A 21,234-nucleotide genomic window follows, 5' to 3' on the forward strand; every position below is an offset into this window, starting at 1 on the left:
TCTGACAAGCACACCCACGCACTCCCACTGCCCATATGGTTTTTGCACGCGTACTTCTAGCTGAACTTGCTTAGGAAGCGTTTTGTTCTTCAGACCGTTGCAGGAGAATTTATTGCTGTCTGTGATTTTTTTTTTTTTTTTTGCACGGCACTTTTTTTTCCCCTTCCCTCCTGTCCTTGTCTTCTCCAACTCTGCTGGAAACTGTGATTTAAAATAGGCTGCAAAGAACTGCCGTGACCCCATCCCCCAGGCATGAGTGGCCACAGCGCCTTTCTGCTGCCCAATACCTCCAACAATCCACATAGCCCTGTGCGTAAAACGCCCCAGGATGCTTAGAAATCCCTCTCTGTGCTCGCCGTGCCCTCTCCTCCCTCCCTTGTTGTCTTATTTTGCACCATCAAACTCAGTGCCACCGCTGGGGTAAGTGGGCTCCAGTGCCACATCCACATGCATGGAAGGGATCCCCGCCCTCAGTCGCGTGGTTTGGGACGAGATCGAACCTTGTCTTCATTTTCTTAAATAGTATAAATTTCCAAAGGAAAGACATTTCAAAGCGAAATATCAGAATGTGACATTTGGAAAATGTTAAAAAGGGGACGGTGTTGCCTTCATTGAAATACTTTGTTTCAATTTTGTTTGAAATTAAACTTTATCAAAATCACATGTTGCCATGGGAAGTTTGCAACCATAACACAACCGTTTCCAAAGAGATGAGTTTGGGTTTCAAAATTTTTGGCTAGCAAGAGTGGAACGAGCTCAGAGGGAGTGCTGGTGTGGTTCCCACGCCCTGAGCTCCCACTCGAGGTGCTCACGGCCACTGCAGCTGCACTTGTTCTGGCCCAGTTAATGAACAAAATGAGCGGGGCTCTGCGTACTGACACAGCATCCCTAAGATGTGCATGTTGCGTGCCATTGTGCCCCATGGCCTGGCTTAGAGCTTGCAGCAGGGAACAGCTTTGCTGAAAGGGGTTGCAAGGTGCACAGCCAGGAGTGCCCTGTGCCATCCCAGTGCTGGGCTGTCTATGCAAGGTAATTGGTTGTTCTGTGGTTGTGTTGCCTCTTTGCAGTGGGAAGCAAAGCTGAGCTGGCAGGAGAGCAGCGCGCAACCAAACGCAGCTTTCTGCAGTCAGCAAAACCAAGGCAGAAAATGACTGTTGGATTACATCACATATTTTGGGTGAACGTTCCCTTCTGAAAGAGTTCCTCTCTTGCTTTCAGACTGGGTGGCATGACGAGCTGCTCTGAAATGAGCCCAGGCATTAGACGGAAAAGAGCATTTTTTGTTTAAGTGTTGATTAAGAAGCAATATGTTAGCAAGGCTCTGCACCAACTGGGTGCTCCCATTCCTGTTGCCTGGTTACTCCCGGGAGAACATCACGATCTCTAGGCCTGGTGAGCCATTCCCCAGTCCTGTGTCTCCTTCTGAGGTGCTTGCTGCATTTCAGCCAGGAGCCTGAAATTAACGCAGTGCAGCAGCCAACTGCCTCCAGATCGATCCGTCCTGCTGCCGGCGTGCTTTATGGCCTAGGAGGAAGTTTTTCAATGCTGGCACTGTGCTGCTATGCGTGCAGGAATAAGAACTTTGTGGGGAAGGTACCCACCAAGCTGTCCCTCTGGTGTTGGGAAATTGGTGTCCTGGCTTCTCACAGGTGGTGCTGAGCCACAGCCCTGCACCGAGCAGTGCCAGTGGATATGTGTGCTGGATGGTGGCTGCAGCAGCACTGCTGTCTGTGCCCCCTCCACCTCCCAGTGCTCTGATGCGGCTTGTGATTGTGGCTTCCAGTTCCCCAGCCTGCTTCTCCAATACTAAAGCAGCTCTTGATGTACACGTCTTCATTCTTCAGTAAAAGCCAGATCAGTTTTTGGACAAACGTGTTCTCTGCGCTGAGTACAGTTTTGCAACAGCAGTGCCTGTCCTGTTCCTTGTCTCGGTACCAGCATTTTGTCATTTCTGAGGAAATAACAAACTTGAAAGTATTCAGCTTCGGTGCAGCAATTGCAGCTTAATTGCACGTCTCCTTCTGCCCACACAAATGCTGAAAAGTGACTTGGCAAACTTTAAAGGCAATCCAGGGTCTGAAATGGGAAGGCTTGACAAGCCAGCATTCATCAGCTCTGACGAACGCGTCTGTAGTCTCAAACCTGCTGCTGTTCTGCTTCGGCCTGGCATCCTGCTGGCCTCCAAGAATTTCTTTTGAGTCTCAATCAGTGGATCCTGCTGGCAGTGCCTGAAGGTGCCCCCCACACTGAACACTTCAGGGCCGTGGCACGGGGACATCCTAGGGGACAGCTGGGTGCCACCATCACGATCTGGTGAGGTCAGTGGGTGCTGCCATGCAGTGCTGACCTCATGCTTGAGGATTCAGTGCCGCCAGCTCCACGCTGTGGATCTGGTGCTTAAGTTTGATCTCTGGGCAGGTGATGTTCCTGTGCCCTGGTGCTTCTCTCCTGCACATATCCTGGGGGCTGCAGGGCAGCATCACTGCTTCCCCTACAGAGAAGGTGGGGGCTGCATGCAGAGCTACTTCCAGTGTTCCTCCTCACTTGCCAACCACTCCTCCTTGGGTAAGGAGAAGACATTTGTAGGAGTGGGGCTCACTACATCCCTTCAGGAAGGACTTGGTTGTCTTGATGAAAACAACCTGAAGTTTTTGGGGCAGGCAGACAGGCAGAGCCAATGGCAGACCGAGTGTTGGGGCTTTGGCAGAAGGTGTTGTAACACAGGGCAGGTGTTGATCCAGACTCCATAAAAAGCCTGGATTTGGTGGGGGGAGGCAGGGAAAGGGCACTGGTGAGCTCAGGCAGCAGCACCCCCAGCCCGGCACAGCACAGCACAGCACAGCACAGCACAGCACAGCACAGCACAGCAGTCTCAGTTCGCGCTGCTTCCCATGGAGCCTCCTGCAGGAGCGCAGCGGTTAGCTTGCACCGCTTGCAAATGAGGTCGGGAACCCCCAGAGGAAGAGCAGAGAAAGAGTCAGACAACCACAAAAGATCTGTGGTTATCTGCTCAGGTTCAGATGCAGCGCGCAGGGGCTGCTGCTCTGTCTCTCCAGCCCTCCCTGAGCTCTCCGCAGCCACACAGCGCTCAGTTGGGAGCTGGGAAGAGGGGAGTGGGGCTGGGGGGGGCTGTACAGCATCTGGAGGAGACCTCAGCCCCCTGCTCCAAGTGCTTGCGGTCAGCACGGAGTTAGGGCATGCTTCAGTCCTTACTTTGCACTTCCATGCTTGGCTGAGCAGGGACTTAGGGTACGTGGTGAACTGCTTATACTTGGCATGGAAAATATTGAGCCTACAGGCTTTGTGCAATAAAAATAAAATCAAATAAAAAAAAAGTAAAAGTAAGATTTCGAAGCAAACGGTGCATGCAGCTTTTCAGGAGGATGTTTTGCTGTTTTCCCTTCAATCAGACCCATCCAGCACGTTAAAGCAACGGCCTCATTTTTACGCACAGCACTGGAGAAGTGATGGGAATGGATGTTCTCCTCTTTCAGACAAGGCACAGTGTACCCAAGGACAGGAATTATGCAAAGCAACGTGATTTACTCACATCCTGAGGTCTGCAAACAGTGCGAATTGTGCTGCATGGTGGTTTTGAAAAGATAGCTGGGAAAGGAAGCCCCTTGCTTCATTTTGTGAATGAGTGGCTCTATTGTATAATGGTGGGGTTTATTCCATTTCATACTGTGTACACAGTACTTACCGCATGTTTGTAAATGAGCAACTTAGGAAATAGATCTTTGCTGGAGGCAATTGCTTTCCCAATAGTGATAGAGAACATCATGCGTGGCAGACTCGGAGGTTATTACTTTAATACCTTTTTGCTCGTTGCAGAACGCCCACGAGCTGTCAGCATGCACCCAATGGTGCTCCATGGGGCAGGGATGGGGGGCAGAGAGACAGGGCTGGTGGATCCCTCATGGAAGGGACATGGCTCCAACCACAGCCTGGCTGTCTGCCTGGGCACGGTGCTCATGGAGGGTGCTGGCAGCTGCCCGGGTTCTCCAGACCCCAGTTTATTTGTTCTGCAACAGCTTGAAACCAAACAGGGTTAATAGCACTCCCTGTGTCCTAGTGAGATGAAACTACCATTGGGAGACCCAGGACAATTTTTATATAGGATTAGAAAACAAAAATCAATATTTAATTATCTGTAAGCTTTTTTGTGTCACTGCATCCTTAGCTTGCTAACTGTGAGTGCTGGCTGCCATGGAGAAAGTAAGTCATTAAAGGCGCAGTATCTTTTACTGGCCTTTTATGGGCCTGCAGTAAATAGAGTACATTATCACTTCTCACACACCGGTATTGTTATTTATCTTTACAATCTCTATTTACCTGTATTTATGGGAGATTTCTCCTGTATTTTATATGGCTAGGTTAACTTTAATGGTGTTCATTAAAACAGGCACTTAACAAAACTTTGGAACATCCTCTCCTGGACAGATGACAAGAACCCAAAACAGTGAAAGGGAGAGGAGAGGCCTCGCTCCAGCCAGTGCCCATCTCCCAGTGCCCATCTCCCGTCACTCATCTCCCAGCATCCATCACCCATCTCCACATGCCAGTCTTCCATCTCCCATTGCCCATCTCCCATCACCCACTGCCCATATCCCCATTGCTCATCTCCCATTTCCCAGCACCTCACGCTGCTTCTGGCCAGGCTGTTTGTTCCACAACACCCACCTGCCTCATCCACCTATGGAGGTAGCTCCATAAAATGCTCGCAGGGACATTCAAAAGACAATAAATAAACACTTGGCAAAACAGAACCTTCCCCTGTTGGGAGGGGAACTGGCAATTAGCAGACCCTTTGCTGCAGTAGTTAATTTTTTACAAGCCTCCCTTATTTTCACTGTTTCCCCTGGTTAATAATGACTAGCAGCCGCTTACACCATAAATAAGTTCCACAAATTTCGCAGATGCACCGGGCTGTTTAAGCAGGGAAATTGAGCAGCATATGTCTGAATGGTTAATTGACTTAATTGCTGTTAGTTGGGCTATTAGCACACTTGATCCACCCCAATGACCGCAATACTTTCTTAATGGTGTTCATTTTATTTGGATGCCAAGCTCCAGTTACCATTACAGGGAAATTTCCAATTGCTGATTACCTCATAAATATATAATTGTAGTCATAGGCTAAATAAAGCCAACAGGCATTAATAATGAACAGCGTTTGACTAAGAGCCTTTAAAGGATGATGGAAGTTTCTTTAAAGACGTCAGCTATTCTTGAAATGTAAATAATCTTTCATGCTTCTATTTTTAATGACGCCGCATCCTTTTTCCAGGAAACACTGAGCACTGGGAGAGTAACGTTGCATCCTCCTCTGGGTGGTGTCTGGAGTAACTCATCCCCAGTGGTTCCCCCGAGCTGCCACCATCCCATTCCGCCCATGGCAGCACTGGAGAGATGCTGTGATTGCTTCAGGTGGGCACTGATCTGTGAGTGTGTACCAGGTGTGTGTAACTGCCTCCAGCAGGGAATGACCAGAGCAGGAGGAGCTATGGGGAAGTGAGCACCTGGGAAACGTGGCCCTTTTGGCTCCAGCTCCAGCACTGTTTATTGGCTCTAGAGACAGTTTGATTATCCTGGCTATTCTTAACTGACCTGGTAAGATGAACCTGCCTAGCTTTGTCTGCAATAATTACCTGTGATTTACTAATTCATGTGGATAAGAAATTACTCCTAGATAGTCTGTAAATCTTTGATTCCTACCCATGAACTCATTCACTCCACACTTGTTCCCTACTGGCACCAAACAGGGAGAATTACATTTGTTATTTTCAGTGTTATGGTACTAGTTATAATTATTATTGTCTTTGATAATATCTGGATTTTACGCAACGATGCTGTCCATTGGTGGTTGGCACATCAACACCACACAGCCAGATGAGACAGGGCTGGCTTTAGTCATGAGTGTTGGCCAAAGAGTGCTCTGCATGCACAGGAGTTTTGGTTTGTTGTGCGCAGCTTTGTGGCAGAGGGGTGGTGGGAGTGGGGCTGAGGTTGCTGGACATGGGGTTGGAAACGTGGGCTGAACACGGTGCTGGATGTGGTGCCATATACAGTGCTGTACTTGGTGCCAGACATGGTGATGGACACAGTGCTGGGTGCAGTGCCTGACACAGTGCTGGTTATACTCCTGGGCATGATTCTGGGTATGCTCTTGTACACGGTACCAGACATGGTGATGGACACAGTGCACATGGCAGTGGTGTCCTCAATGCCTCAATCTCTGCTGGGGCCCTGCAGATGGGAGGCAGCTGCTTGCACGGACACGTAGCCAAGGCAGAGGGGGGATAAGGGGACTGCTGTCGTGTCCCCAGGGAACTGTTCCACATTTGCCAGCCCTCCCACCCATTTCTATGCACACTGCGTTGGGTGGTGGGAAGCGAGTGAATCATTCGATGGGTGCGAGGATGAACGTTGTGATAATAAGAAAGGAGGAGAATGAAGCCTCATTTACAACCACTCCACGTGCATCCTTGTGCCCCTATGCTCGTGTCCCTTCCTCTCCATCCCCACCACCACACGTGGCCCCACGGCTGCCCACTCTCCAAGCCTCTGCCTCTTGCTGTCCGCCGCTACCAAGCAGTAATTGATGTAAACTGGGGGTCAGGCGGGCTGCTCTTCAAACCAAGGGAAAACGAGAAGCAGATGCTGGTTTCGGCAGAGAAAAGGGCTTGGGTTATGAAATAGTTTCACCTGGTGCCTTCATCTTCTAGAAAATCACATGTGCCAATTCCTTTTGAAAATGATCAAAGCCAGGCACGGTGTTTCCTCTCTCGTTGCCTATCTCCTCGAGACTGTTTTATCAGATGAAGTTTAAAGGAATAGTATGTTTTATTTTAAAACAGACTTAAAAAATATTCTGGCCTTTCGGTTTGACCATTGCAACCATCTGGTTCCACGCACCTCAGATGTTCGCCCAAAGAAGAGAAGCGCTGTTAACAATAAGCAAAAGTAGCTAATAATCGGTTTAATACAAAGCTGTGTAGTACTTATGAAGTCGGCATATCCAAAATTATTACCAGAAGCCCAATCTTAATCCTTTTTAAGTTGGGGGGAAAAATGGATCAAAAATTAGAATGATATCAAGCATAAAATAATCTTCTGTCTGTGTTGCACTGATAAAAAAATAGAATATATAATTACCATGTAAAAACTGCTTATGTTTGTGATTATATGTTGCTGCCATCTCCAGGTCCTCACTGTAAATGACTTAATTGGGTTGTTCTGATGTATGGGTGAGGAGGGAAGGAGCTGCTGGGTGTGTGGGGCTGCTGCTCCTTGCCTCTCCCTGGGTGACAGTGGGGACTGTGACATCATTGGCCTGGGGACATTGGGGAGACCTTGGGGTCCATGGGGGGACCTTACAGACTTTGGGGACCTTGGGGACAGGGAAGTGCTTGAAGGGCTGTGCTGTACCCCCAGGCTGTCCCAGGACCTGAGCGCAGGCAGCGGCTTGAGGGCACGTCCAAAGAGTTAAGTGCCCATGACCATGCCATGGTCACTGCTTGGCCTTTCTTTATCCTCTTCCATGGTAATTTCCATACCCATTCTGACCTCTTTTGTTTTTTGGCCATTTTTGATAAGTAATGGAGGGAAATGTTGCAGGATGGCAGTGCGTGGGCTCTGCTGGAAGGTGGGACGTGGGGGGCTGCAGCACCAACCACTTTGTGTTTGGGTGGTGCCCACGCTGGAGGGCTACAGAAATCAGTAATGGAACCACAGGGGAAGGACAAAGGACTACAATGCCCTGTCTAGACACTAAATGTACTTGAAAATCAAGTCATGGGATTATCTTCACACAAGAACAGACATACGGCAGCCGGTGTTCAGGACTGAAAGGATATTGGGGGAAAAAAAAAAAAAAAGTATTGGAAAGCTGGCAAAACTAAAAGGATGTGCTCTCTTTGTTGCTTTGAATGGTTCACAGAAAGATAAAACACTGTCTGGGAAAGAATAAGGGGGCGTGGGACTTCAGAGTGCCTGAGAAGTCTTGTGGTTGGATGCAGGCACAGCACAGCACTGAGCACCACGGGGTGCAGCACCGGGTGTCCCCAGCACATGGGGCAGCGAGCGGGGCCTCGAGGTCAGAGCTGTGTCTCAGTGGTGATGTTGTCCCATGGGGCAGCCCCGTGTGTGCAGGAAGCAGTGGGTCACCAAGTGCCAGCAGCAGCACAGCCAGAGGAAGGGCTGCATGGGTAGGATAACAGCAGGATCCTCTCCGAGCGAGGGATGTGCCCTGAGTTTCTCCATACGAAAGCTCAGATCTGCATCTCCTCACATAACGGATGGCTGTGTATAATAATAAATATCTGCCCATAGATAGACCATGAATAAGTACAGCATGTGTAATGCGCCAGGATTACATGATTTTTTTTTTTTTTTTTATGTATAAAAATGTCTTATTAGGTTTCTGTTTTTTCTCCCACATATCAAATAACAATACCCCACTTACAGCTGAAGTATGCTCCTTTTTACTACACACTGTATTTATTACAACTGAGAAAATAGATTTTTTCTTTTTGCTATTTTTTTTTCTTTTTTTTCTTTTTTTCTTTTTTGCTAAATTTAGCCATTTTTCTGATGATGACATTCAGGGGAATAGAAAGCAACGCTCTCGCATGAGTTCATCATTCTCAAAAGCCTTTGGTGCCATTTAGTGAAGAATTCTTACTCTGAAAAACATTTGAATGCAAATTACAGCCATTACCACGATTAAATATTTATTTTTGCCCCAGATGTGAGGATAATTCCATAGCCCTCCCTGCAGATCAGGCAGCAGCGTGGAGCACTACTGAGGTATTGACCTGCTCAGTGGGAACTGGAATATTTTCTTTGAAAAGTAGAGAAAAAGATTGGCAAAACTTCTAAAATGATTTCCTTTCTATCTAACCCAAGCCATACTTCCTTCAAAAACAAGGAAAAAATGACCCTCTTTTTCTGGAGGCTCTTTGTGTTCCCAGGTTCTTTGGGCAGAGGACTTTCATCATAGCTTCTAGAAGTGCAGATTGGTGATAAACCACAGTTCTGAGCTCCTGGCACCACCCAGCACAGAGTCATTCACACCTATCAGAAGGATGTTTGTGGCTCCTCTAGGATGAAAGTGCTCTGTATGAACGTCGCTTGCTCTCTGATTTCCCAGGACCCAGAATCTATTTGATAGAAAAGGACTCGAGGATTTTCACTCGTGCAGACAAACTGCTCAATGTCGATGGCCAGAACTGCAGAAATAGGCAAATTCGTTGGCTCCAACAATTAACATTCAGGCTATACAACACATGGGTCCTGCTTCTGTTCCTGGAGGTGTGGTGCGGTCTGGGCAGCCTGCAGGTGTCCTGCTGTGAGGTTTTGGTGTTGCCATGACACTTCAGACCGTGGTGAACCTCTTAACAAAGCCGTGTCTTACAAAAGGATGCGCTCCATAGAGCCGTCTGGTCGCAGGCCATTGTGTAGAAGAAATTCCATACGACGTAACAGTCCCTTCTGTAGTGCCTGGTGAAGGTAAAGCAGAAGACAGCAGCGACGCTTTAATGAAGGGGGACACCTAAAGAGGGTTGTGAATGGAGTGGGAAAGTCATGGGCTGAGGATCACATTGCTCTGCTGAAAGGGCTCTGTCAATGGGGCCATTCGTGGCGGCTGTAAGCGATCTGCCCCAGGATGGGGTTAGGCATGAGCTGAGCTGCTCCCTGGAGGAGTCGGGGTTGGAACGGGGTGGCCAAAGAAACACAAGAGCTGCAGAATAGAGAAGGGCTCTTAATAAAGACACAGGGCAGCTGTGTACCGAATGCGGGCTGAGATCACGTTTCAAGAGCCCGGGTCCTCTTTCTGCTGAGAGCTCCCTTACACGGGGGTGTAACAGGGATGTAACCTGGGAACACCCTGCTCTGGGGAGGCCTCATCCTGGGGCACTGCCCACCCCCTGCCCCTACACACCGCCAGGACATCTGCACCCATCACTCCAGGTTGCCTCAGTCTATGGCGATCCAATGGGACAGGAAGAGAGGTGGCCAGTGGTGTCCCGGGAGCAGTGTTTGCAGGAGGTAGGAGCTGTGCCTCAGCACAGCAGTGGCCAAATTTAATTCTGACATTCCCATACAATGAGTTTTCTTCCTTTTCAGTTCATTTTTCTCCCTCTTTTCTGCAAATCAGTAAACACACTTAGCAGGTTGCTGCAGACCACCGGAGCTAACTGCACACATGCACTCTTATCCAGAGGTAATTGCTAAGAACTGTTACTGATCTTAAATGTCAAGAAAGTGATTTAAATATAAATTTACATTTGCTGCAAACTGAGAGAGCGCACACAGACAGTGCTGCAGCTGAGCTCAGCCCCGCAGCCTGTGGAATGTGATGGACTATGATTCTCAACTTGGGCCAGGTTTAAACACACAGAAAAATTCAGAGGAAGACACCGCAACTTGGGAGCAGCCCTCAGCACTGCTGGCTGCAGGACAAAGCATCCAGCACATCTCCACAAAGCCCGCTCGGATTGCTTATTCCTTTCAGCAGGTGTGATGGGAAGGCTGCGTTTTGCTGGTAGGCATAGCGGGTTCACACAGTCTTTGGCCTAACAACACTGACACTTCCCTTTTCCAAATCACTCAGGAAATCACAAGTAGCATTACCACCTGGGACCTGCCTGGGCTCTGGCACTATTTGCCTTCCTCTGCCTCCATGGGAGCAGTGATAGGCTCCCAGTGATAGGCACAAACCCATTAAGCAAATGGATTTTTTTCTTGTGTAGTGTTTAAAAATAGTCACTTTTTGTTATTAAAAATGGTGGCTGGTGTGTCATGACTCAACAGTCCGAGGGCAAATCTGCACACTTTATATCAATACTTCACGTAAGCAACTGAAGTAATCGATAGTTCAAGTATATGTCTGTATTTATTACATATTCGATCGACTAACTCGTGCTCTTTCATCAATACATTAACTGATAATAAAACTCCGTTTACTATAGAAAATATTAGACACTGTGTAACGAATAATTGAACATTACTATGTGAGAATATTGAGCTACAAAGGAGCAGCGGGAGGGAGCTGCGCTGTGCCCTCCCGGCTGAGCCCACCTCGCGTGATTAAAGGGAAAACAAAATGCCATAGATAAGAGATTAAAAACGCCTTGTGCTAATAAAGATCTGAACTCATCAAAGCAGGAAGGATTCAAACAGGGCAGGTGCTGCTTTTGAGCCGGCTGAGAGGTGTCCTTCCAACAGCAGCAGCGGCTTGTGGAGTGTTGTCCAAATCAGCAGTGCGTGCCCTGGGGACAATAAAGAAGCAGGTATCTGCCTTTGGGGACAATAAAACCTCTGCCCTTGGGACACCAGAGCAGCAGGTTCATTGCCGGCACAAACCTTGGCATGAGATTTTGTGGTAAAGGATGGCTCAGGGGACCAAGTGGGAGCAGCCAATGGGCACCCCAAGCTCAGACCACAGCTCCACAAAGGGGCAGCCCCAGGACTCCTCACCCCATCAAGGAGCAGGGACAATCCCACAGCTGTCCTTGCGGGGCAATCCTAAGGCTGCCAGCATCTCCTGGGTCCTATGCCATGCATGGGGCAGGCTCTAAGCACACAATGATACTTAGCAGCCAAGAAGCATCTTGTTACAATTTACAGGGTATTAATGAGCAATCTGGTTCATATGGTAACAAGTGATATCGCTCTGCGTTAATATGAGGGTCATTAATGCATACTCTAACTGAGGAAATAATGAGGATGAATTACTGCTGTGGGACAGCACTATGGAACATTTTTGCTGCCCTCAGACTGGGCACCAACCCATGGGGATGGCCCAAGTCCTGTAGCACAAACCACTTGTGACCTTGGGTCAGACATGAGGGAAAGTTTATTCGGTATCGCTTTTAATTAAGCTTGAGAGCAAAGCCTTTATTAGATCTGAGAGTTGCATCCTATGAATGTGCTGCAGGACCATTAGCTATATTTTATTTTTATGATTGTTATTATTTATTAGCCTGGAGACTCAGTGGTCCATCGATTTGTCTTTGAGTAGCCCAAACGGGGCTGAATGCTCGTACGTCACCTTCATTGGGCTGACCCTGGTGATTCCTTCTGTAAAACATTTGTCATTAGCACGGGCTCTGGGTTTGGTGTGGAAAGCATTCACCAGTGGGGCAGAAGAGTGGCATTGGCACAGGCTGCCCAGGGAAGCAGTGGGGGCACCGTCCCTGAAGGTATTCAAGAACTGTGGAGATGTGGTACTTGGGGACAGTGGGTTATGTTGGTTAGTGGGAATGGTGAGGATGGGTTGGTGGTTGGACTTGCTGATCTTAGAGGTTTTTTCCAACCTTAATGGTTCCGTGATTGTATGAGTGGACGTGGTAGTGATGGGCTGATGGCTGGACTTGATGTAGAAGCCTTTTCCAACCTTAATGGTTCTGTAATTCTATGATCCTATGAAAAGTGCAAAGAGCACTTAATTTACAGGGCAGATGGGGTGCCTGTGTGACCACAATGGCCAGCCAGGAACTGCATCTGACCACAATGACGTGCCTTAATGCTGGTGCCTTGCGAGGGAGAACGTCTGTGTCTGTGTCACTGCCGATTGCCCTCCGCTTGCTCTTGCGTTTTATAGTTTCAGACAAGCAGCCTTCACCTGAGGACATGTCAGAGCGTTGCTGGTTACTTGTCCAAAGGGGAAAACATTCTTTATCTCCTTCAGTAGCTCATGCTTTATGATGCAGTAATACCCTGTTACTGGGGCTGCAGCCTCCCCAGGTAGCACAAGCTTTGTGTTACGCGTGTTCCAGTGATTCTGCACGCACTCCACGTTATGTATTGAGCCGACGATCTCAAATTCTATGCAAATGAAGGAATAAAAATATGCAATATTTTCAAAGTGAAAAAAAAAAAAAAGGGCTTCATTTCAAGAGAGACAGATTTTTGTGGCAAAGGCAAAAGATGATCATTTACACCGCGTTACAGCCCGCAATGGCAGAGCCTCCTGCAGTAGCCTCAACCAAAGCATCACCCATATCCTCCCCCATGGCCTTCCCCATGGATTTCTCCATATCTTCCATAATCTCCCCCATGACCTCCCCCATATTTTCTCCTATGAGCACCCCCCATGACTTCCCCCATGGCTTCCTCTGTATCCTCCTCCCATGACCACTCCCATGGCCACTCTAATAGCCTCCCCCATGACCTCCCCCATAGCCTCCCCTATATCCTCCCCCCATGACCTCCCCCATGATATCCACCAGAATCTCCCACCCAGCCCCAACCCAGGGCCCTGCCTTCCCACCCAACTCTTGGTTCTCCTGCACATCACTCAGCACCGCGCGTGCAGATATATGGGTGGTGTGTGTGTTTAATAAAATACAAACTTACATTTCCCTTTTCAAATGAAATTAACATACTTTATTGCTAGCTATAAGAAATATTCCTTTAGGGTAAGAAGTTTATAAAAAATTTAAAGTAACAAAGGCAAACTTATAAAAAATTCATTTTTTAGTAGTGATTGCTCTATAAAAAAAAAGTGAGTTTAAGTGAGAATACAAAATTCACAGAATTAATTATGTAAACAGAGGGAAAAAAAGGCAGAAGAGCTGAAAACCAAGCTAATTAGCGGCAGAATCACCCCACCAGTGTCAGGCTTGACCTGCAAATCATCTGCTTAAGAGTAACCTACAGCGACAATTGCGTTCTTCCAGATCTGTTTGTTCAATAACTGCTGAGGCTTGGGGCAGGGTGGGCTTGGTGGCAATGCCATGGGGGTTCTCAGGCTTTTCTCACGGCCACCAGCACTCCGGTGGGCATCTCTGCATTTTCTCCACAGATGTGATTTTTTTGTGCTGTGCAGTTGCTTCGTGGATATAAGGCTTTTCCCATGGACTGATGCACTGGGAAGAGCCACATCCCAGTGTCACCATCTGGGACCGAGCTCCTTCCTCCACATCGCTCAGCTTTAATGATTGCCCTGCTAAATTCCAAGCAGCCGAATGCACAAGACGGGACCAGAATGAGCAAGAGACTTTCCATTCACAGGCACATTAAACGTGTCATTGAGATGGAAGTCACTTGCTCCATCTCGCCAGTGCCTTGCATTATTTTTCACCATAGGAAAATTTTCAGAAGGAGAAAAGAAACTTAAGGAACACATTTACAAGTAAAGTTGAATAGAAAGGGACTTTGTGAATACAAATGCTACTGAGTGCTGTGTGCAGTCCTGCCCAATGCTGCCTGCGTGGCCTGAGGGGGATGTGGCATCTAAGGGCATTTGTATGAGAGGACAAGCACAGGGTCTCACTGAGGGCTGTCACTTCTCCGCCACTGCAGGCAGGGCTGGCGATGGAGCCAAGGCCAGCACCAGAGGAGAGGAGCACCAGGCCCCACGTGTGCCTGCACCACTGCATTTGTGTGCTCCAACGCTGCTGTGCTTCAGCCCCGGCCATATCACAGCGGCACTTCAGGGCTGGAGAGCTCTCAGCTGTGAGCTGCTCCCTGCCACTGGCACTGGTTCAAGCCGCCTGGTGAACTAAATTGATTTTTTATAGCTGCTCTGGAGCAAGTTTAATGAATCTGTTAGTAGCTGCTCCCTGCTCCAACCTCATCTCGGCGCTGGAGCTGCAGCGCAGCGCTGCACAGCAGTGGCTGCTGAAGCCGTACCCTCCGTGCAGCTCTGCTGTCAATAGCTGCTGCCTGCGTGACCCTGCAGGGGCTGCGTGGGGACATCGCCAGCGGGATGAGCGGCTGCTGGTCCTGGCACCGAGCCGTGCAATAACACAGGTTGGCACAGGCGCTGTCAGCGCCTATCGTGGCGCACAGCGGCTGAAGGAGCATCCTCCTCGCAGCCCCGTTGCTGGGCTCTGACCCTGTCGATCAGGCAGCACTGGGAAAGCCGCTGTGCTGCCGCAGCCTGCTGGGTGACAGGAGTGTTTTCAAACATGCAGGCAGCTCTGAGCAGTGCTTTCCCCAGAGGACAGGGCTCGCTGTGCGCCGGTTGTGCCGGTAAATGATGCTGCTTCCTAGTGGAGTGCTTAACTCTTGCCACGCAGCAACTGGGCTCAGTGCTGGGGCTGGAGAACAGTGGGGAAATGGAAATGCTGGGGATGGGGAGGAGTAGGAATAGGCACACATCCTGCAGGGTGTCAAACTGGTGGGAAGGAAATAAAAGAAGTGTTTTTTTTTTTGTTGGTTCGGGACAAAAGATAATTAATATTGATTAAAGCAATATAAATGCCAGCAAGCATTAGCAGGAGAGCCAAGAAATCACTTAACTAGCAAACAAAGGATGTCTGCAGCGCCATGAGAGCAAGGGGCACAGCCATGCACACTGCCTACTGAGCTCCCTGCTGCTGGGAGCTGAATGTGCAGCACAGGAGGGTTTGCTGCTGCACAGGGGGCTCAGGAGGGTCACAATGTGTCCTGGGTCTCACCTGGGAGCCCTGCCCAGAGAGGGAGGCATGGCATTTTCAAGTGGCATGGCTCACACCTGGCCCTCACCTTCATATCAGCCAGAGAACTCCCCATTGGTGCAACATCAGAACCTGTGAGGAGGATGATTTCCCCATGTTTCACCTAAAAATGCAGCAAAAAGGAGAGGTGAAACCATGCAGCTCCAGGCAAAAAGCCCCATAGCCTGGTGCTTCCTAACCTGCCCTAGGGGAGGGCTGCAGCCCTGCCCCCTGCTGTGCCACCAGCTGTGCCCCACAGTCTTCCAGCTGTGCCCCACAGGGTTTCAGCTGTGCCCGTGGTCCTCCAGCTGTGTTCCCACAGAATCCCTCCTGCTAGCTGGCAGTGACATGAGCAACCCGTTCCGGGGCACCACATACTCTCACTGCTGAGCAAGCAGCAGATGGGACCAGCTGTGCCCATCTGATAATGCCCCGGACCTTCTGTCTTCTGATGTCTGCGAGGAGGAGCTGCAGGGCCTGAAGCAGCACAGTGGGGACATGGATGGAGAGAAAGGTCACTAGGACCAGGCAGTGCCATGCAGGGAAGGATCTGCAGCCCCTCCTTCCTCTCATAACACAGAACATCGGTCTGGGGGTGACTGTCCCCACCACGCAGACCCCATCCCCATCTCTCCTGCACCTGAGCAGAGGCTCAGAGGTTGAACTGCTGCCCTGCCGCTCGCTGGCCTGGTGCTTTTTTTTTCTGACTTCAGAAAGTCATTACGCTGTAAGCAGAGGAATGCATCTCAGAGCATCCTTGTTAATTTGAACAACTATTTACTTAAGCACCCAGCCCTCTCCCCTCCGCATTATGTATGCAGCCATCCACCTGCTCTCTGTGCTATAACTGCGCTATCGATCCGCACAACTTCAATAACCTCATTTAGATTCCGGGCGCCGGCTCAGGGACTCTATCTCAGTGTCTGGTCAATAGCTTATATTTTTAATTTGTCAATAATCAGTCAGGGCCTTGGTCTGAGTGCTGCTGAGGTTCTCTGTTCAATGGGGAAGGTGAAATCACTCAAGCAGGGTCATGTTTATGGCCTAAGTTGAACCATGGGAAATGGAGATATCAGTCAGGCTTATGAAAAATAACATGCTATATTATTTTTCATAAACCTGACAAAATCGTATTTATTTAAAGACAAAGATAAGGCACCCAAGCAGACAGCATTCACTTTCCCTTCCCATCCAAGCGTGCCGTGCCCAGCAAACAGAGCTGTGCTACCTCACCCCTCCCCAACTCCCCCCAGCTGAAGGCAATTCCTGATCACAACCCCCAGCTGAAGGCAATTCCTGATTACAACCTTAATTAGCAGCAGCAGGGCTGAATAAGGCTTTAGAGCACAGGTATATATGTAGCTCTGGCAAGCAGGGTGCAGCACAGCACCTCACAGCCAAACTCAGCTCTGCTTGCTGAGTCCTGTTTGCTTGGGGGGGGGGAGGAAAGAAGATGTGAGCAGCAGAGCAGTCTGGGATTCCAGGTGAGTGCTGTGCACTTTCTTTGGTCTGTATGGAGGAGGAGTAATTAAGTGCTGTGAACTCTTATTTTTATGTGAACTCTTATTTTTAGGTAGCTAGAGACTTAGTAGGAGGATGTCTGAATGTCTAAAACTTAAGCCTTGGTTGTCTGTATGAGTGGTTGTCTGTCTGAGCAGTGACTGCTGCTATAGGCAAGGTGTTCCTGGTGTTGGTTCTGTGTTGGTTTTGCTCTCGATGAACCTGAGAGATCTAAGTAAGGAATGAAGGGCATTGAGTTGTGGCCAGAACCCTTTCGTAAGAGCTGTCCTTGATTTTGTGTTGCCAGGTGTTTCTCTGAGCACCTGGGCAGGCTCTAGCCCTATCTGTAGAGTGGGAGATGCTATGCGAATGCTTAGCTGTGATCTCTGTGCTAGGCTTCTGGACCCACAGCTTGGCTTTCCACAGCCAGGAGCTCCTTGCAGCAGCTGCAAAATAAATTTTGAAGCTGTTGTTCCTTTAGGCAGGTATGTTTTGGTGGCTAACTAGGCTGCAGAATTGGTGCTGATGGGCAGAGCCATGGCTGCTGTTTGCACAGGGATCTGTACTTGTAGATGGTGGGGGCATTGAGGTGATGCTGTTGCATGTTCCTGTGCTCTCAGGTGCTGCCTGCTGTCCTTCAAGGCAGAGCTAAGCTGCCTCTGTAGGTCCATACCTAGAGAGGAGCCCCACTCTAGCATCTCACACTTGTCTCCTTTGATTGCTCTGACAGCCAATTCTGGGGAGTTGGAAGGTGTGCCATTATCTGGGACTACATTATGAAAGTGTCACACGGGTGATGAATGGCAGCGTTCACAGGCTCCTAAAGAACAGGGAGGAAAGAGTGACATTAGGAAAGATTTTCTTTTTATGGTTTCTTCAATAGGGAGGGTTCTTCAGAGGGCTGTATTTCAAATTGGATAATCAAATACTCCTCCTGGCCTCCCAAACTGCAAGAAACTGCAGGAGGAGTGCCCTAATAGGGTGCCAAGGGGCAAAGCCTAATTTCAGGGCCTGCCTGCTGCAGCAAGCTCTTGGATGCTGGTGGTTGTGTTTGTGCACTCCCTGCTATAAAACTGGTTGTGAGCCTGCAGGAACTCCCCCCCACCCCAACCTTGCCTCCAGAGCCCTGCATGCATGCTGGGGCTGTGCAGCTGCTCCCTGCACCCCTCCTTGTGCCCTATCCTGGGAGCAGTTCACAGGGTATGTGGGCACATCACTTGGAATGATATTTAATACTGCTGGAAAAACCCTAAAGACCTATTGACCATGCAATATACTGTGTCAGTGCATTTTACAGGCAAGTACAAAGCGAACATCAATAATCCCACATGTGCTGTTACTGCACACATCTCACCATTAAAATAAAGACCTGGCAGTGGCTGGAAGCACTGCTTGCGCTGCTCCTGTCACCAGGAGCTCCAAGAGTGTGGGGTGGGAACAGGATGGTCCCTCTGTGTTATGTGGTGGAGGGTGGGAGCTTGGGAAGTGATTTGTGTCCTTGAGCTATGCATTGGTGCCTTGTTGCATTTTAGCCATTACAAGTGTGTATGCTATGAGTAGGAACGGCCTTTACACTCAGCTCTAGGCTCTGTGTAGTGCAGTGGCATTGTTGCTGGGGCCAGGTATCAGCCAGCATCTGCCCTGGCACTGCAGGAGCATCCAAGGCATGTAGCCAAATCCTTGGAGGAGGAGGGGAGCATGAAGGGGCTTATCCCCAAAAATGAGTGCTCTTAGAGACTGTACACCTTCTTTAATATAGAATGATTTGAGCAGAAGCCATTGCAGGAAGTAAAAGCTGCTATTCTAATTTTTTTTCTCTTGCCTTCGGGATATTAATGAAAACAGATTAATAAAATCAAAGGCAGCACAATGAGAGGGGGGCATCAAGGAGAAAAGAATGTTTGCAGTACAATCATTCAATTTTCATGGCAGTTCTCACGCTGAGAAAATCTGTCTGCGATTGCTGATGAAAAGATAGAGAGTTGATGTACGGAACACGAAGGAGTGATGTCTGAGCACGGCTCCCTTTGTGCTCTCTGTGTATGACATGCTGGTGCACAATGTTAGTGGGATCCCAGCACGGTGCTGTCCCTGCCTCCATCCTGCAGTGCCCATGCGTTTGGTGCGAGCCATAAAACACTTCCAGCATCTCTGTTCTGTAAGTCCAAAGCAGTGATTGCAGTAGGAGTGATGCAAAGCATTGCTTCAGCTGCTGGGAAGGAGCCCATCTTCGAGGAGGTGCATCCCTGTCTGGCCCTCCTCCATCCAGCATGGATAGGGCATTTCTGTTGGCATAATGAGGCTGCAGGGATGCCTGTCAGTGTCTACATCTGCAGGTGGACACCTAATGATTTCCTTTTAGGAATGTGTTTCTCAGTGAAGCTGCTGCTTGGATTTAGTGTTGCTGCTCCCAGTTAGCACCCAGTGGGACCAGGCAGGAGAGGAAGCCAGGCAGAACTGCTTGCTTGCTCAAGGCCAAGGCGATTTCAATCAACGGGTCGTTTAGGCTGCAATTTTCTTTTAATATATTTAAAAATCACTGAGACGTCTGAGGCTGTTTTGGGGGCTCCTCAGCTCTACATGGATTCTCACTCTGGGGCCAGGCTGCCTTGGGGGGGGAAAGGGTGACGGATGATGACCCAGAGGTCTGCTACTCATCACCTTCAGGAGTAGGGGAGCTGCAAGGGCAGCAAGAAGCTTTGGGGAAAGAAAGGCAGTAATAAATCTGGGTCTAGTTGTGCCAGTGTGAACAGAGGAACTGGATGCATTGGTTGGCCTAATGGGTTCTGCACAGCAGGGAGCAGGGGATGGGGTATGGGGGGCTGTGGCAGTGCCCACTCACTGTTATCCTGAGGGGTCTTCAGCCACTTGCAGACCCCTCCTGTCAAATTCCGAGGCACTTCATGGAGCAATAGTGATTATTATAGCACTAAAACAAAGCACCGAAAGCTTATTGCTTTGGAGAGATCACTAACTATTGTTGTCTAATTACTTGGCTCCAATTAACATTTTAACACCGACAACTTCTGCAAGCTCTTTTCTCAGAAAGGAAAAAACAATGGTGCCAGCAGCAATGTGAAGTAAAACAGCCGGTAGCCTTAGGAATGGTCTTTGGCATCCAACTGGAGAAATGGGAGCCAGGCCTGATATCTGCTGGAGTGTGGACCTGCTGACCCTTGGGAACGGCCCGGTGTCCCCCCCGTGCCTGAGAAGGGGCAGGGTTGGGGCTGGTTATATACCCCATATCTGCCATGTGGGCAGGGCTGGGGGCTCAGCACCTCAGTTGGGTTGGTGACATCCATGGCATAGAGCCCAAGCACAGGACTTGTGGCCTCTAGGCTCTGGCACAGCATGAGCTGTGTGGATGTGGCAGAGAATATCTCCAAGTCCAGCTTCCTTCTGGCCAAATGGCCCTGGGATGGGCTGAGTGGCATCCCCTGCACCGCCCCAATTCAGCAGTGCACGTTGCTGCGCTTCCTAGAGCTTGCGTATTTACATACATCCTATAATTACCATCTGCACAGCCAGAGGCATTTGCTGGAAATGGGTTGGTTCCATCTGTTGGTGCAATTTTCTCAGCGGAATTTGCATTGATCACTTTCTTTATGCAAAGCTTTTGTATAGATCATTTTTCCCTATTTTTTTTTTTAATATGGCTCAATAATTTTGGGGAGGGGAGAGGCTCTCCAGCGGTGTGGGAGTGCGGTCCCATCGCTGCTGATTTTCCCCCTGCCTCACTTGGGCACGGGCCTGTGACCGCTCCAAGGGTGGGCTGCTCCAAGATGGCATTCCTCAAATATTTACAGTTTCATTTTATACTGGAGGTGGTAACTCATCCTTAATGGGATGACCTTAAATTAGGAGAAATGGGGTGCGGCAATCAGACACTCAACTGATTATTCTAGACCAGAGATTCCAGGCTCTGTACCTGGAAGGACCAGATGGGACTTTTTGCATATTTCTGACAGCTGTAATGAACAGGGCAGCGTCACATTGATTAAATGCCTGGGAAATGAGCGCGGCCCTCTGGAGCTCCCTTATTTACTGGAAATGTTGGAAAGCTGTATGAAGTTTACCAGAGCATGGCCCGCAGGGCTGCCAGACTTTGTCTCACCCGGCCTGCTGTGGGCAACCAGTGAGCAAATAGATGGGAAAGCCTTGAACTGCCCCAAATAGCGCTGCTGGAGGCATGGGGTTGGGGTGGATGCTGGGGGGAATTGACCTGGCGAGTTTCCTGCCACTGTGGGGGCACAAAAATAACTGAAGCTGTTATGTGCTGTAAACAGTTCTCAGGAAAGAGCAG

General features: G+C 49.2%; 1 long non-coding RNA gene across 1 annotated transcript in view; it reads left to right on the forward strand.

Moving 5' to 3' along the window:
• LOC149915520 (uncharacterized) overlaps window positions 1-7,354 on the forward strand; it is a 27,731-nt gene extending 20,377 nt beyond the window's left edge. The window contains exon 3 of the long non-coding RNA XR_016472083.1: window positions 5,291-7,354. This is a non-coding gene — a long non-coding RNA (uncharacterized LOC149915520). The remainder of the gene's footprint in view (window positions 1-5,290) is intronic.
• The last annotated feature ends 13,880 nt before the right edge of the window (window positions 7,355-21,234 follow it).

The sequence above is a fragment of the Phasianus colchicus genome, chromosome 18 (genome assembly GCF_987193195.1).
Source record: "Phasianus colchicus chromosome 18, bPhaCol1.hap1.1, whole genome shotgun sequence".
Lineage (NCBI taxonomy): Eukaryota > Metazoa > Chordata > Aves > Galliformes > Phasianidae > Phasianus > Phasianus colchicus.